Genomic DNA, 14,549 nt, shown 5'->3' with positions numbered 1-14,549 from the left:
GAGCTGCACTTTCACGTACTTGCTAACCTTGACTTTCATCTCCTATCTCCTTTGCCTCAGCCATTGGTAATAAGCAGCACTGACTTTTGAAAAATCATCTTTTCAAAGTGCTTTCCCCTTCTTTGGTGCTCCCTCACTCAGCGGAGCTCCTGTCCATCGCAGTGCTGTGATCTCTTTCCCTATTAATTCACACCGGGAGCACCAGCCATCTCAGCCAGCTCGACCTTGGCCTGGCCTTCAGTGCTCTCCTCTACACCATCACCTCTTGTGAGCCTCCGCTTTTCACACCTTCCTGAGCAGCTTTTTGTTACTTCGGTTGCCATGTACTGTAACTACAGCATGAAAAAAATCTTCCAAAGCTGGAACAAACACTAGAAACCGATGGTATGCAAAACACATGCTGCCACTCGTATTAATTGACATACTGTATATGTATTATATGTAATTTCCACCATCTGCCTTGGCAAGATGTATATTACTGTGACTCAAGCAGAACACAAGCCGGCTAAACATATTGCAGCAGAGGCCTGCTTTTATGCACTTGTTAAAAGAGTTTTGCTTAATTCTTTTCTCCCCTCTTTGAAGCATTTTAAATTAGGATTTCATAGCATCTGTATAATGCTGTCCATTATAATGGATCTCAACGTGATAGAACTGCACTCACTTCATCCACTCATTCCTTCATGTTTCACTTCTTCACTTCTTTGCCCAGTCTGCAGTGTAGTGAGCTGTGGATACAACATGGCAGCATTCATTGAAGTGACATCTTGCTGCATGTTGCATCTACAACTCATCACACTGGAGATTGGGTGAAAAAGCGAGGAATTACACACAGTAAAACACAAAGGGATTTTAGGATGGCCAGGTTAGTTTGAACTTACAGTAAATAGGATGCTGGGGTTAGAGCCACTATTCTAGCTAATAATGTAGTGGGGTCTTTAATAAACAATGCTTTTGGATTTTCCTTAAATAAATGATCTGAAAGAAAGAAAAACATACAGCAGAGCTGCTTGTTACCTTCTGATCCTCTCTATTACAGAATTCTACTGCTGTCAGCTTCGTAGGTACTTCACTGATAATTAGCAGGTTCAATTTTGCAATTAGCAAATTGGTTATATGAAAATATCAAAAGAGAGCAGATTAAAAGGGCTGCACGTTGAGTATCCCTGCTCTACAGAAAGATGTCTTTCGTTGTCATTTTTAGACATTGGTTTGGATGTTTGGGAAGAAACCCACCTACTGGTCTTGCAGTAGCCTGACAAATCTTGGAGGTCTCCAGTCCCATTAGTGACCTGGCCCCACTCTGCGTAGCATCTGAGATCTAATGAGTTCAGGCTTCCTGCAAAACAGGTGATCATTCTCAGCACTGAATTCATGTACATCGAAAAACTAATTAAACAAGTCCATGCCACACATGTATGCACCTTTTGGTCATCCCTACTGTGCACACAAAAGGAAAATGGCTTCAAAGGAACTCTGTGAAGTTGTCCCCCCTACAAACAGCACAAACGATGAAACCCAGCTCATTTGTTAGTGCTGCTTTTGTGCTGGTTTGTGCCGTTGAAAGAAGCTTCCCAGCTGCTTTATTTCCTGAAATATAGCGCCTTCTTTTTGGGGGGTGTGACGTCCCTCAGCCCCCATAATGTCGTAGGGGAACCGAACCAGTCTCATTCATCAGTGCTGCATTTGTGCCAGTTTGTGGCATTGAAAGTAGTTTCCCAGCTGCATTCGTTTTCGAGATATAGCGCCTTGGTTTTTTGGGTAATCACGTGACTATCTACAAGTACTTTTACAGGTATCAACATACTTGGTACAATGGGTGCAATTTGTTTTCCAAGTCTGTCTGGTCTGGTGTGGTGGATGTTTCAGTATAACGCCTTCTTTTTCTGGCTGTGACGTACAAAAACAGCAAGGTCACGATCACCAGATCTTTCAGTTGTGATCTTTTGATCACTTGACCACACCCTTTGCAGCCTTTACACTAATAAACAGTCTTACATTTAAGGAGGAGTCAATATGTTAGTTAATTGGGTTAGGTGTTTTTGTTTTAATTTTTAACCATATTCTCAAAAATGCATTGCTTGTGTACTCCTTTTATTGGCGAAGAGACACCATTGTTGTATCCTGAAACACCACTTTCCAAATTACTTCTGGTACAACACGAGTTCCCATATTCACATTTTTAGGTATTAGTTTCAAGAACGATATAATTTATCAATAAAAAACCAAATTGAAAGCACAAACATAATAATATAATGATCATAGACTTCCCCTACCTCAAATATATGATTAAAACTGTTCAAATACCATGTTTTCATTACAGAAAACAGCGCAGTTATATATTAATTAAAAACATTTATTTGTTTTTAAGAAAAAAAAAGCCAATTTAGTTATTTTGCAAAAAAGTCAAGCATTTAAAAAACAGATTATCATTGACAGTAAACAAGCCGATCCACCTGGCGCTGCTAGCTTGAACAGCTCTCAGACCCGTGATTGGCTAAACCCCCGGCCTGAAACTTGCTGAACAGTTCGGGCCACGATTGGGTGAAACTTAGCAAGACTGAGAATCAACACTCTGATTGGGTAAAGCGCCAAAGAGGAAGTTAAGAGAACATGTATTGTAGATAAATGATGGCTTTTCTTCTTGGTCCAAATACTCCAGCCCCGGTTAACCGTTTGTGCTGTATTAGCTCGCTGGATATACAGTAACACATCCATTGGTTTCCAATTACTGATCAATCTAAGAGAAGTCGCACTGAGCTCAAGACTGAATAGCACAGACAACGAATCTCATGGCATCCACAGCGTTCAAGACTCAAATAGCGTGTCTCGATAGGGGTGCGCACATCACAATCACATCGTGATACCAGCCGCGTTACTATCGCAGTTGGCGCGTCACTGTCATGGTGCTCTGGCGCCACTGACGCGACATGAAATCCATATATCGCGACACACCTGACAAAATACCCCCACCCCCGAGGAGCGACATGGAGTCAATACATCACGTACACGTCCTATCTGGGTATATCATGTCGTGATATGTCACCTTTGTCGCGACAGCAGCGCCAGTGTGCCAGAAAGCAAGGCACCAGTCGTGATAGTCACACGCCCATTGTCACGATATACACTACCGCGATATTCATGCGGTCTCTATCATAATATGTTGTGGAGGTCTTGTCGCGATAGTATCCCATAGTTACACGTTTAGCAACAACATGTCACAGTAGGGAAAGAAAGGAAAACGTGCTTTAGAAAATAAAACAATATATTTTACAACCACAGTGATTTTACATGCATTACAACCAGAGTTTTATGTCATAGATGGTTAACTTGTTGGCATGCAACATTTCTTAAGTATCATTCACATCTAAGGAGGCTCAAACTGTATGTTTATGGATATTGATCATCTTTAAAATTTTAAGGGTACGAGCTAAACTGTCCATCTGCTGCCTGTGTGTTGTAAAGTTCACCTGTGCGTATTGCTATAAAATCCAAAGCTAAAAGTTTTCTTACAATGCTTAAATTATACCATCACAAAACAGAGTATATTAAAGAAGTAAAGAGTTTAGTACAAAATTGCATTATCTGGTGTGTTACACTGTTCAAGACAACATACTGGATTAGAGCTCTGTATTGTTCCCCAACCATAAAGGTGTGAAATTGCAAAGGCTGCGGTCAACTGATTAAATTCACAATTAAAAGATCTGTTGGTCGTGACCTTGCTGTTTTTGTACGTCACAGAGTGACGTCACAGCCAGAAAGAAAGACAGACTCAGAAAACAAATTGCCCCTTTTGTTTTCAGCACATTCATGAGTTAAAGTACCGAGTATGTTGGTACCTGTAAATTAACTTGTAGATAGTCACGTGATTACCCGAAAAACCAAGGCGGTATATCTCGGAAACGAAAGCAGCACAAACGGTACAAATGCAGCACTGACGAATGCGGTGGGTTTCGTCGTTTGTGCTGTTTGTTGGGTGAAGGAGGGGACAACTTCATGGAGCTGGACAAGCAGACATGCCCTGGGTAATTACATTGCATACGCTGTATTCTACACCAACGATTGACCAGAAACGCAAGGATAAAAGAACTGTGAACTAATTGTTTCATGTTCGCTCATAAGAACCCTGTGAACTCAAACACGTGGATAATGACATTTTATTAGATAACTTAGATATATGTTCACTTCTGTTATGTGAAAATAAATATTTTTCCAATATTGCCGCGTTCTGCACGTGTGAGATATTAAACTTTTTAATGTTGCTTCTCGGATGTGTTATGACCTACACGTGTCAACTTTGTACAGTACGTAGTGCCCCTTAAAATAACATTTTGCTTCTTTTTAATGTTGACGAATGTGCTTTGCATACAACGTGCAGCAGTGATCTTGTTCATAAAGTTGCAAATTCGGATTTTTACACACCCTTGGTGGGCATGTATATTTAAGAAGGAGACGACGAGAAACTGATTGTTCCTTCATATTTTTTTAAAAAGGACACCGCTACGACGTATTAAAACGTGAACGTTAAAGCCTCTTTGTAAGAACATGCAATTGTTTGCTAGTGTTTAAGACTACACCCGCAACTCTTCTGATAAGGGTATGATATTCGTGAGAAATTTAATTGTCTTGCTCACACAAAAGCACAGAAGATACTGATATTAAACGCAAAATCCACCGCCGCGCCCCAGCTGGTCAAGCAGAGAAACAAAATTGCAGAATTGTTATGCTCGCACCAGTAACAGAGCGCTTGAACTCGGCAGACGAGATCACTGGAGGTCAAGGTCGCCGTGCATGGTGATCACCGGAAAAAGAAGGTGCTATTTGTAGGGGGGGCAACTTCAATGATCTCTTCAAAGGACATCTAGACAGCAGGGTGTTCTTCTAGGACAGGGCAGGCTAGCACTCAGAAGAGGGAAGAAAAGAGGGCAAACGAAAGGTACAGAAAATAAGGACAAAGAAAAGCAAGGCTAAAAAAAACCCTACAACAAACAGGAGCAGGAATTAACTGGCCAACTGCTAGCATCTGGTTCCTGGAAGCTTTTTAAAATGTCCCTAGGCTGCTTTACTCAGCACTGCAGGAGCTGTGGGAGAGCCGAGGTGAGGGCCTATAATTTCACAGAGCACTGAATGCTGAAGTGGCTGAGTGCTGAATGCTGCCATCACAGTATCTCTCCATCTCTGCTCCCGCGGCTATCATGTGTGTGCGCACACCTTTCCATGGGTACGGCATACCAGCGTTATGATTTATTCTGTGCCTTAAAGCCATAGCTCTACTACTGAACCAACATTTACAGAACTGAAACACTCTGTAGATTTTTCTAGCTGGCTGCTAACTCTGAGGGACAGGACTTTACAGGCTGCGAACCTCCTGCCCAACTTCCTCGTTAGGGGAGTGTGTGGGGAAGACGGGGCTCATTCAATCAGCTAAAGATTTGCGTGTCCCTGATGGACACACATGCATCAGAGCAGCAATGCCCATGGTCAGGAGTGGACATTCAATGCACTTTTCTGCTCAAACAATTGTCTTCACGCACACCACTGATTCCATTTAGCCGTTGAGAATGCCCACAGACTCAACCCAGCAGCCTTGGGCAGCTGGACTTACAGTACAAACTTCTGCAGAGTAATTAAAGCCAGGCTGGATCCCACAGCTCTGTCACCAGGCTCACACTGCACAGCCCTGCCTTTCATCCTCCCCCGGCTTCGTCCTCTCTCTTTTTTCAAATTGCGGCATTAATCACAAAGCAATTTTTTTATAGTCATTTTTTTCCCTTGTATTTCTTTACTTTGATCCTGTTCAGGGGCTCTCTGACTGTGATCTTTTCATGTGGGAAAAAAAAATAATATCTGTTGAAAAAAGAGCAATCACAATGTTTGTGTTTCATTAACTCTGGCTTCTTTAATTAACGTTCTTTTCCCCGCTGGTAAGGAGCTCAGTGTTGCACTTTCACTGCGTTCTCACCGTAATTTGATTTCTCCAGATTTAAAAGAGTTCAAATGACTATCTATTCCGTTTGTCACTCATTAGGCTGAAACGGAAATCATCTCTCCAACATTTCTCAGCTCCAACCTCCAACAGGCTATCAATAATATTGTATTTAAGCATATGTCAAAGAGATCTGGTGAAGAAAAAACAAAGTGTGCTTTCACAACTCATTTGTTGCAAACTACTTCAAAGCTGTGCCAAGTCCTAAACAAATCATTGCATACATAGCACATGTGTACTCATAATAGCGGAAGTGGAACCTAGCATCTAAAATTAATTCAAAGAAAACGGCACCTCTCTAGCAATTAAGGTCTCAATCACAAAGTAGAGCTTATTGACTAGAAGGAGCTTAAGAAAAATGTAAATCTGTAAATTCACACAATGAGTGGAACAGGCTGCAGGCTGTTCACTTGACCTGTGTCTGTTTACTGCTGCTGGAGGAGTTGTACAGTATACATCTTCTTGAACTTTTGTCTATCAGCTTTTAAAGCTTGGTTCTCTTTTACCTAACTTAAAAAAATAATTAAACAGGGATCTTTGAATCAACTGTTTATGGGGAAAATGAAAAGCAGAAGAAAAAAAGCACACAAAAAAAGGAAATCCATCAACCACTTCTGCATGGTCTGCACTACTATGCCAGTTTCAGAATCATGATTATGTGCAGCACAAATTAATTGCTTTTAATCTCTTTGTGTTTCAGGCGACAAGGACATAGAGAATTTACCTAGCTTCAGCCATACTGCTCAACCTGTAAGCTCCTCTACACACTGCTTGAACAAATGTATTACTGTGTGAGAGAACAGAAGAAACTGAAACTGGCTTTAAGACTTGATGATTGCCCATCAATCACAAAAAAGCACGCCTCAAAACTTTAATTTAAATGCTCCTGGCCTTCCTTTCCCAAGCGGAAAAGGATGATTATTTTGGTTATAACTCATTTTCCATAAATACAAAATTGAATTGGCCATAACAATCCTACACTGGGAATTTACTCTGCATAAGTTCCAAAAGACTTCAAAATCTAATCTCGGAGACTGCTTCAGTCTGGTTGGAGAGCACCTTCTGGATGACCCAGCTTGCTGAGTGAGGCTCCCTGTGTCTGGCCGTGTACCAGCATGTCACCTTATTGCTCATCAGAGATTCGGCACCATATGTACATCTTGCAAAGCATCTTCATAATTGTCACAGATCCAGCGAGCAAGGTAATTAAATTTTTATATTATGCCATGGCGTATTGTCGGCCATAAAATGAGAGGAAATCGTTGCTTTAGTTTTATGTCAAGGAAATCAAAGCTACTTGTGTGCCACCTAGTGCCCCCTCCCCATTCCCCCAAGAGACACGGCAGAGACCGATGAATGACTAATGGATAGAAAGCATCCTGCGACTTCAGCCAGTAACATTGTCCCAAAAGGACTCTCCCTGTGAAGTCTTGCCTTCAAAATCCCTTCTGTGGCTTGTGAAACTCCTAACACACAATCACAAGAGACGCAAAAAAACTCACAGTGTTGCTGCAACACACTGCTTCACACTGGAGGAATTCCAGTTTTTGAGGCAATGTTTAAGAAGTTATGATCTGTAACATTCTCTTGTTTAAAATAAGAACTTGAAAGCTTGATTATTGTTTTCAACAAGGTTTTTAGATCCCTGATACATTCATCCCAATCAGAACTGAACGCTGATGCAACTAACAGAGCTGCTGTACTGGCTGAAGAGGATCAAGATATTTGCAGTTCAGTTGTACATGTGTATCTTATGTTTTTGCACCACAACAAAATGAAGGGTCAACATGCCTCCAATTAAGGTATTCAGATTATTTTGGTTTTAAAGTTTCCTTTGATTTTAATGATGATATAACTGTGTTTTTCTTTACAGGTTTTATACTGAAAGGTTGATCCCCTCACAAAGTAAGGTACAGCTACACAGTTAATTTCTCTTTAGTGTTCTGCAATGGTAATGGCCAGTATTGTAGCACTGACCAGAACACAGTTGGATCAAAGTCATTTGTGAACAGCTATAATCATTTAATGTGAGGATACATCTCCAACACAAATTATTCCATTGTCATTTTTATATCATATGGAGTTGAATGGTTCTTTGTGGTGTGGAGGTTCCACATTTATACAATCTCACAGAAAATACTTCATTTCTCAGAAGCAAAACCTCAATGCGTCACTTACAGGAGACTGTAGAGGACTGTGTGAGGTATTGAAAGACAGTGCTGTGCTCACTGCATGACGCTGACTGCCTTGTTCCTAGAATGCCAGCTGCCCAAAGATATAAGGAAAATTTTTGCAAAAAGGTTTAAAATTCCTGGGGGTGATTTCCAGCAGAAATGTGTGTAGAACACTCCATCTATGGTATTAAAGACAGATTGATTAATCCACCAAGGCAATATTCTTTAAGAATGCACTCCAACCTACTGGATATTTCAGTTGGTTGAACCCTAATGAAGGCAAAGAGGAGGTATGATTCAAATAGTGAGCTTTATTTAATAATAGCGAGGGTAACCTTTCTAGCTGAAGAGAAAATATACACATCTGTACAGGACTCCGCCACCTTTTAATGAAGAATGTGACTCTCTTATGTGACTCTCTTCCTTTGCAGGATCTTAGTCCATCAATGGCAAAACCACAGAAAGGCCAATATCCATTTATACAGTAGGGTAGAGCAATCAAAGTACATTGCTAAAGCAGCAGTGTCCATAGTGAGGATGAACGACCCTTGGGTTGATGTCTAACGCCCCAAACCAGTAGGTCACCCCCCATCAACAAAACTAAACATTTTGCATTCTCACATTTGCTGCATTCTCAGGGGTCAACAAGCACTCCCAATAATGTACTTAGAAAGAATTTGTGAAATTATAAGCCCCCAATTCACTTTGGGGCATCTTATAGTTGGACTCCTTTGAGAACTTTACTTTTGGCAGTCTCCATAGGATCGCATTTTGACAGTTTGTCAGTCAATAGTTTTAAAGTTTCACACAAAACCTGCCTGATGTGATTTATCTAAGAGCAGGGTTACAAAACCCCTTTATAGCACTTCAGCAAGAGCAGTTGGCTGCCCTTCATTCAGTCCATAAATTAGTTATCTTATTTATTCAGAACCTTGACAGTGTTATTTTATAACTTCTTCCCATCCCACAAACTGGCAGCACTTGTTATCTTAATAGAAACATATTTGGAAAAGCTCTGTTGGTGCATTAGTGCTTTCCGTGGAACTTTTCCTGGTTTCCTATGAATGGGGAAAAAGGCCACCCTGTCTCAATTGCCCCTTTCCTTTAAAAAGCAAATGTCAGTGAGCACTCAGTCCAGCTGCTATTGTACCTGAAATGAGCAACGTTCTTTGCATTTACATAGGGAAAGCTAGTACTTCTTCTCCATCTTTCAGAACTTTCTTTCCTTTGTTAACATTTAAAATGTCCTCCTTTCGTGTAAGAATAAAAAATGTCTAATAGTTTAATGAAGACAACCTGAAATGAAAGACAAAAGGCTGCTATTTGGGCAGAATGGTGGCTCTGTGGTGCATTTCTACCTCACAGCACCGAGGCCCTGGGTTCAATTCCGGACCTGGTGTGCTATTTGTGTGGAGTTAGTATGTTTTCCCCATGTTCACGTAGGTTTCTTCCAGATGCTCTGGTTCCTCCCACAGCCCAAAGACATACCAGTACTGCAGGGTAATTTGGTTTCTGGGAAAACTGGCCCTGGTGTGTGTGTGTGTGTGTGTGTGTGTGTGTGTGTGTGTGTGTGTGTGTGTGTGTGTGTGTCCTGAGATGGATTGGTGTCGCATCCAAGAGGTATCCTGCCTTGAGCCCATTGCTTGCCAGGATGGGCTCTGACTCTTTGGTGACCCTGTACTGGATAGGTTTCTGACAGGTTAGGAAAGAGATGAATGGAAGGCAGCTACTTATGCTTAGTAGCAGTCTTCACACACACAGCTCTCTCCCGAGCTGCACAACCATGTTCAATTACCATTCTGATTAAAAACCTAACTTAATGTTAATTTTTTAAACTTCCAAACACAGTCTACAAAAGAGCTGCAAACATCTCTCATTATTTTTTAAGGACATCTAGGGTCATATTATTTATATTCTATCATACAAACATGACTTTAAATGAGCTATTTAAACTAGCCCCAGGCAACACAATAGTCGCTCTGAACTGTCTACTGTGTGAAGGTGAAAATCACAGTACTATCCAACAATAGCTGCCAGTCCTGTAAAAATGGCATGCAGGCATATCTAATACAGTCATAACCTGCACACATCATGCAAACATGCTTGCACTCACACATAATGTATACAGTACATACACATAACATCCATACTTCCATGTAAAGTGCTTGCACACATTTACACATAGTGTACACATATAGTATTTATTCAACATATCCATGCAAATAAACATGACAAACAACTGCTGTAAGACACAGTACAAACAGAAACTGTCGGAGCGTGATGCCAGGTTGTAGTGAAGGGGGGGGTGTAATTGTCACTGCTGGTGCACAGTGACTGCAGGGCTGTCAAGTCTCTTGAGGAGACTGTGGACTGACACACAGAGCCTCACCACTCCCCCCTGCTCCTCCTCCTTCACTTGCTACCCTGCTATCTCACCCCACTGAGATAAATACACACCACAAATAAAGGCTTTCAATTAGCTTCTACTTCAGCAGGAGCAGCAATCTGGGAGGAGAAGGTGCCTCTGTGCTGTTTCTGGATTCAAGGTGCTGTATTGCTGTAATGGGCAGGTTGCAGTATATGGGGAAAAGAATTGCACCTGATGCAATGGTGATGTTTCTCCCTCTGCCTGTAAAACTGGAAAATCTCTTCATGGAAACTTGCTGCCCTGTCAGACCTAAGAGGTCTGCTAACATGTGGGTAACAGAGGCCCTTTATAACAAACATTTTCACACAGAAATTCAAATTCAAAGAGCTTTATTGGTATGAAGGCTGAATTATGGTGATGCCAAAGAACTAATAATTAGTGTGACATTTCCAGACATTTAGAAGAAAAACATGATAATCATTATTCGAATCAAGACTCTTTTCCTCTGGCTCTGACAGAAGGTCACATTGTGGGTTGACAGATCTATTGAGTTCCCTTCCTCTCTGCTCCTGCAGGATTGGAAGATATTCTGACTTTTGCAGGTGTGGAAACTCTGGGATTAGATTTGTTATTTTAGGGATGAATCGTTTGTCGAATCCCAAAGTGTTTCTTGCAGTGTTGCAGATAGCCTGAGGCTGTCTTGTAGCTTGATCTTGTTGGATCTCAGAAGATAAACAAGGCTGTGTTGGGAAGCAAGTTAATGGAAGACCTCCAGGAAAAACTAGGTTGTTGCAGTAGTAGTGATGGTGGACCAGTAGGTGGTGCTCTACCCTTTGACTAGAGTCAAGTCAAGTTCAAGTTTATTGTCATTATACAGGTACTCATATACAGGTATATGGTGTAATGAAATGCTATTAAGAGTTTCCAAACCAGTGTTTCAGTTTGATGACAAAGGACTCGTCCTGTGCTGTATGAGGTACCTCTCTTTGGATGTGATATAAATAAAATGTGCGTATTACTTGAGCATTCATGATCACATGAACTGCTTGGGCTTGGGAATCCAAGGGGATGAAAAGTTTTATATAAATGTAATTATGGTGGGTAGCTGCATCAGAAGAAGGCTCCACGGCCGAAACGTTGTGTTTTCTTTCTTCTTTTTTTCAGCATGGAATAAACCTATTACTTGTTCCTTAAATGTAATTATTGTGAGAATGGATTTTTTCAGCAGATGTCAATTGATTTTTTTTCGCAGAGATGTGAGATTTTATTGGTTCTTATGTCAAAGTTTTCTTTTTCTCCATACTATTAGTACATCAAAATGTAATTATATCCCCTGCTTATTTAATTTGGCATTGAGCTGATCACTTGTTCATTGCAGCACAAAAATGTTTTTGGAACATTCTTCCTCCGGTCAAAGCTGTGCAAGTATACTTGATGTCAGATAGGAAGGAGGAAGATGGAGAACGAAAGAAAAAGAGTAGGGGGATTGAAATTGCACTCTCTGTATTTGAAATCAGCTTAGCCTGGGGTAAAAAAAGTCCATCATGAATACTGTTTACTTATGGCATTAAACTGTTCTGCAGATTAAAGTTCTGTGCAGATTCAAATGAACTAAAACACTTGTAATTCCCCGCTGTGGGTTCCATTTGCCTGGCCTGTGAAAGCGCTGCTGTTACTTCAAACACTCTAGCATCAAGCCTATAAAAACAGATCTATTAGGGCAGAAAGTGGTAACAAACATTTTAACTTTTGACTCTTTGATTGGAGACTTGCATTGGGGAATTTTTCACAAAGGTGGAAGGAGGTGTCTGTTCTCCGATAGCCACCCTTAAAACAAAATGGAAGGGAAAGGTCTTAAGATTAGATTTCAACAAAGCAGGGATCGATTTTGGTAGAAAAAAAAAAGATTGGCCATGGTTGCTATTCTTGCATCTCTGCATGTCGATAAGATTCTTTGCATTAAAATCCTTTAGAATCAGACTCAGATCATTTAGCACACACATATTGATATAAAGAGAAAACAGAAACACAGAAGGTAATAGGAACAAAAAAATGCAGCAGACCCATAAACAATACTAATGAATTAAGCACAAGGAATTAGTGTTGAATGGCAATTCTCGTCCTGTAATTGCAGGAGTCTTATACTGCTTGAAAAACGTGCAGCAGGGAAATGCCTGAAGGAATAATATCTTGGGATCTAACACGTCTTGGATAATTTGAAATGGATTTTTGTCTCAGCAAGACAAAAGTCATGAGCAAGTGTCAGACTCACACCAGCCCTTCTTTTTCTGCTCACATTTCCCTGCACCGTTTTCCATTTCCCTTCTAATTTCAATGTCGGAGAGAAGCCATGCAGAGTCGGCAGGCTCTGCCACACGTGTGTGAGTGGCTTTTAAAAATGCACAAAGAAGTGTTCAGTAAATCAGGATAATTTGGTATGAAATATTGAGTCTATGCTTGAGTGACTGCATCTGGCAAAGTGATTCATTTTATTTAGCCGTTCTAATGCGCCAATCAAAATATATTAGCGTGACAATTTTATTTCTTTAGGCGTTTTAAAGCAATTGTATAAATGAATTTAAAAAGAAACCTTGCAAGGTCTTAACAATTACTGTACGTGGACTAACCCTTCACTCCCCCCTTTCCTCGTGCTCCCTTGATCCACAATCTGGACTAAGGAGAAATCATCATTGAGTACCATTTGCTTGGATTCTCTGGATCTCCTGCCTTCACTAATGGAAAAGACTGGACCGGCTAATGTAAACTGATTATATAGGAGCTGGGATTATGATGAAGACAGAGTTGCTTGTACAGAACTATTAAGTCTCTCATGCAGCATGCTGATCACCTCATTAGTAAAGGGGATTATGTTGTGTTTCTCTAATTGACAAATACAGTAGGTCTTAAAGGGTGAAATCTATAGCTAGTGATTTTTAAGTTCAGAAATAAGAGAAAAGAACTTCTGTACTAACCTCCTGTTAGCGGTTTTGTTTTGGAAAAATGACAAATGCTTCATAAACCATATACTGTAGTGTATGGCTGTTTTATTCACACACTATTTTCAATGCATTAATTGTGAAAATTAAACTGAAAATTAATTTACATCTACCATGTCTGCATTATTGTATTCCTTGATGATGGAGTAAAGTTAAATTCTTCTGAACATAGCTGTGTGATCAGTGTTCATCAATAGTATAAAACTCCTGTCTCAGTACAAAGTGCTGTGCAGAACTGTACTCAAGTCTTTACTTCTGGGAGATCTAAGAGAACAGTACTTCTGCATTGTGTAGACAGCTCTGTGCCATCTGTTGCTTTCATAAAAGCATAAAATTTTAATATTGGCTGCTTTGTGGCACTTAACAACTGGATTAAAGAAAATTCTAAAGGCCCAAAGCATCCTTTACGTAAAGAGGAAAATGAAGACAGGTGGTGAAACTTTTCACCAGTTATGTTTCCTATTAGTACTGCAAATAAAGGCCTTATTTTTTGTGGTGAAGAGGTTGACCAAGCTGAGTTAAATGCCTCAGATGTGAACACATGCTAATGTTTCAGTAACTGTGCACTCCCCCAAAACCTAACATTACTTTCTTTTATTCAGTGATTAAATGCACACAACCAAGTCATTGGGTTACAAAGGCATTTTACTGGCCCAAAAGCAACCATCAATACAGAAAGCTTTTAAGGAGAGAAAATGAGAGGTTGTTCTATTAAGGCATTGTTACTGTGAGGAAGCACAAGATCAGTATGTAAATGGGATGCAGATGTTCATGTACTGGGATCATTAATTCATTAACAACATTAACAATGGCACAAAGCCAGACTAATGTGCAAAGCCTACAAGAAGGACCCTTTTGTTACATGGAGTCCAAAACAAAAGCTGTCGTCCCATCCTCTGTGAACGGGGCTTTGAGGAGGGTAAGACACCAAAACCCTTCCACTCCTGGTTTGGTAATGAATTGGGAAGACTAGCCACCTCCTTAATGGGGGATAAACTCCAGGAGGACAAGTAAGGGAAGTTGAT

General features: G+C 40.5%; 1 long non-coding RNA gene across 2 annotated transcripts; it reads left to right on the top strand.

The window, feature by feature from the left end:
- Window positions 1-3,778: 3,778 nt before the first annotated feature.
- LOC107076803 (uncharacterized) lies at window positions 3,779-7,783 on the top strand. 2 transcript variants are annotated; one of them, XR_001477938.2, is made up of 3 exons: window positions 3,779-4,025; window positions 6,687-7,188; window positions 7,620-7,783. It is a non-coding gene; the product is annotated as an uncharacterized lncRNA (long non-coding RNA). The 2 variants fall into 2 exon arrangements; XR_011189661.1 differs by having other exon boundaries at window positions 6,687-7,783.
- The last annotated feature ends 6,766 nt before the right edge of the window (window positions 7,784-14,549 follow it).

The sequence above is a fragment of the Lepisosteus oculatus genome, chromosome 5, assembly GCF_040954835.1.
Source record: "Lepisosteus oculatus isolate fLepOcu1 chromosome 5, fLepOcu1.hap2, whole genome shotgun sequence".
NCBI lineage: Eukaryota > Metazoa > Chordata > Actinopteri > Semionotiformes > Lepisosteidae > Lepisosteus > Lepisosteus oculatus.
This window is presented reverse-complemented; position numbering and strand designations above follow the sequence as displayed.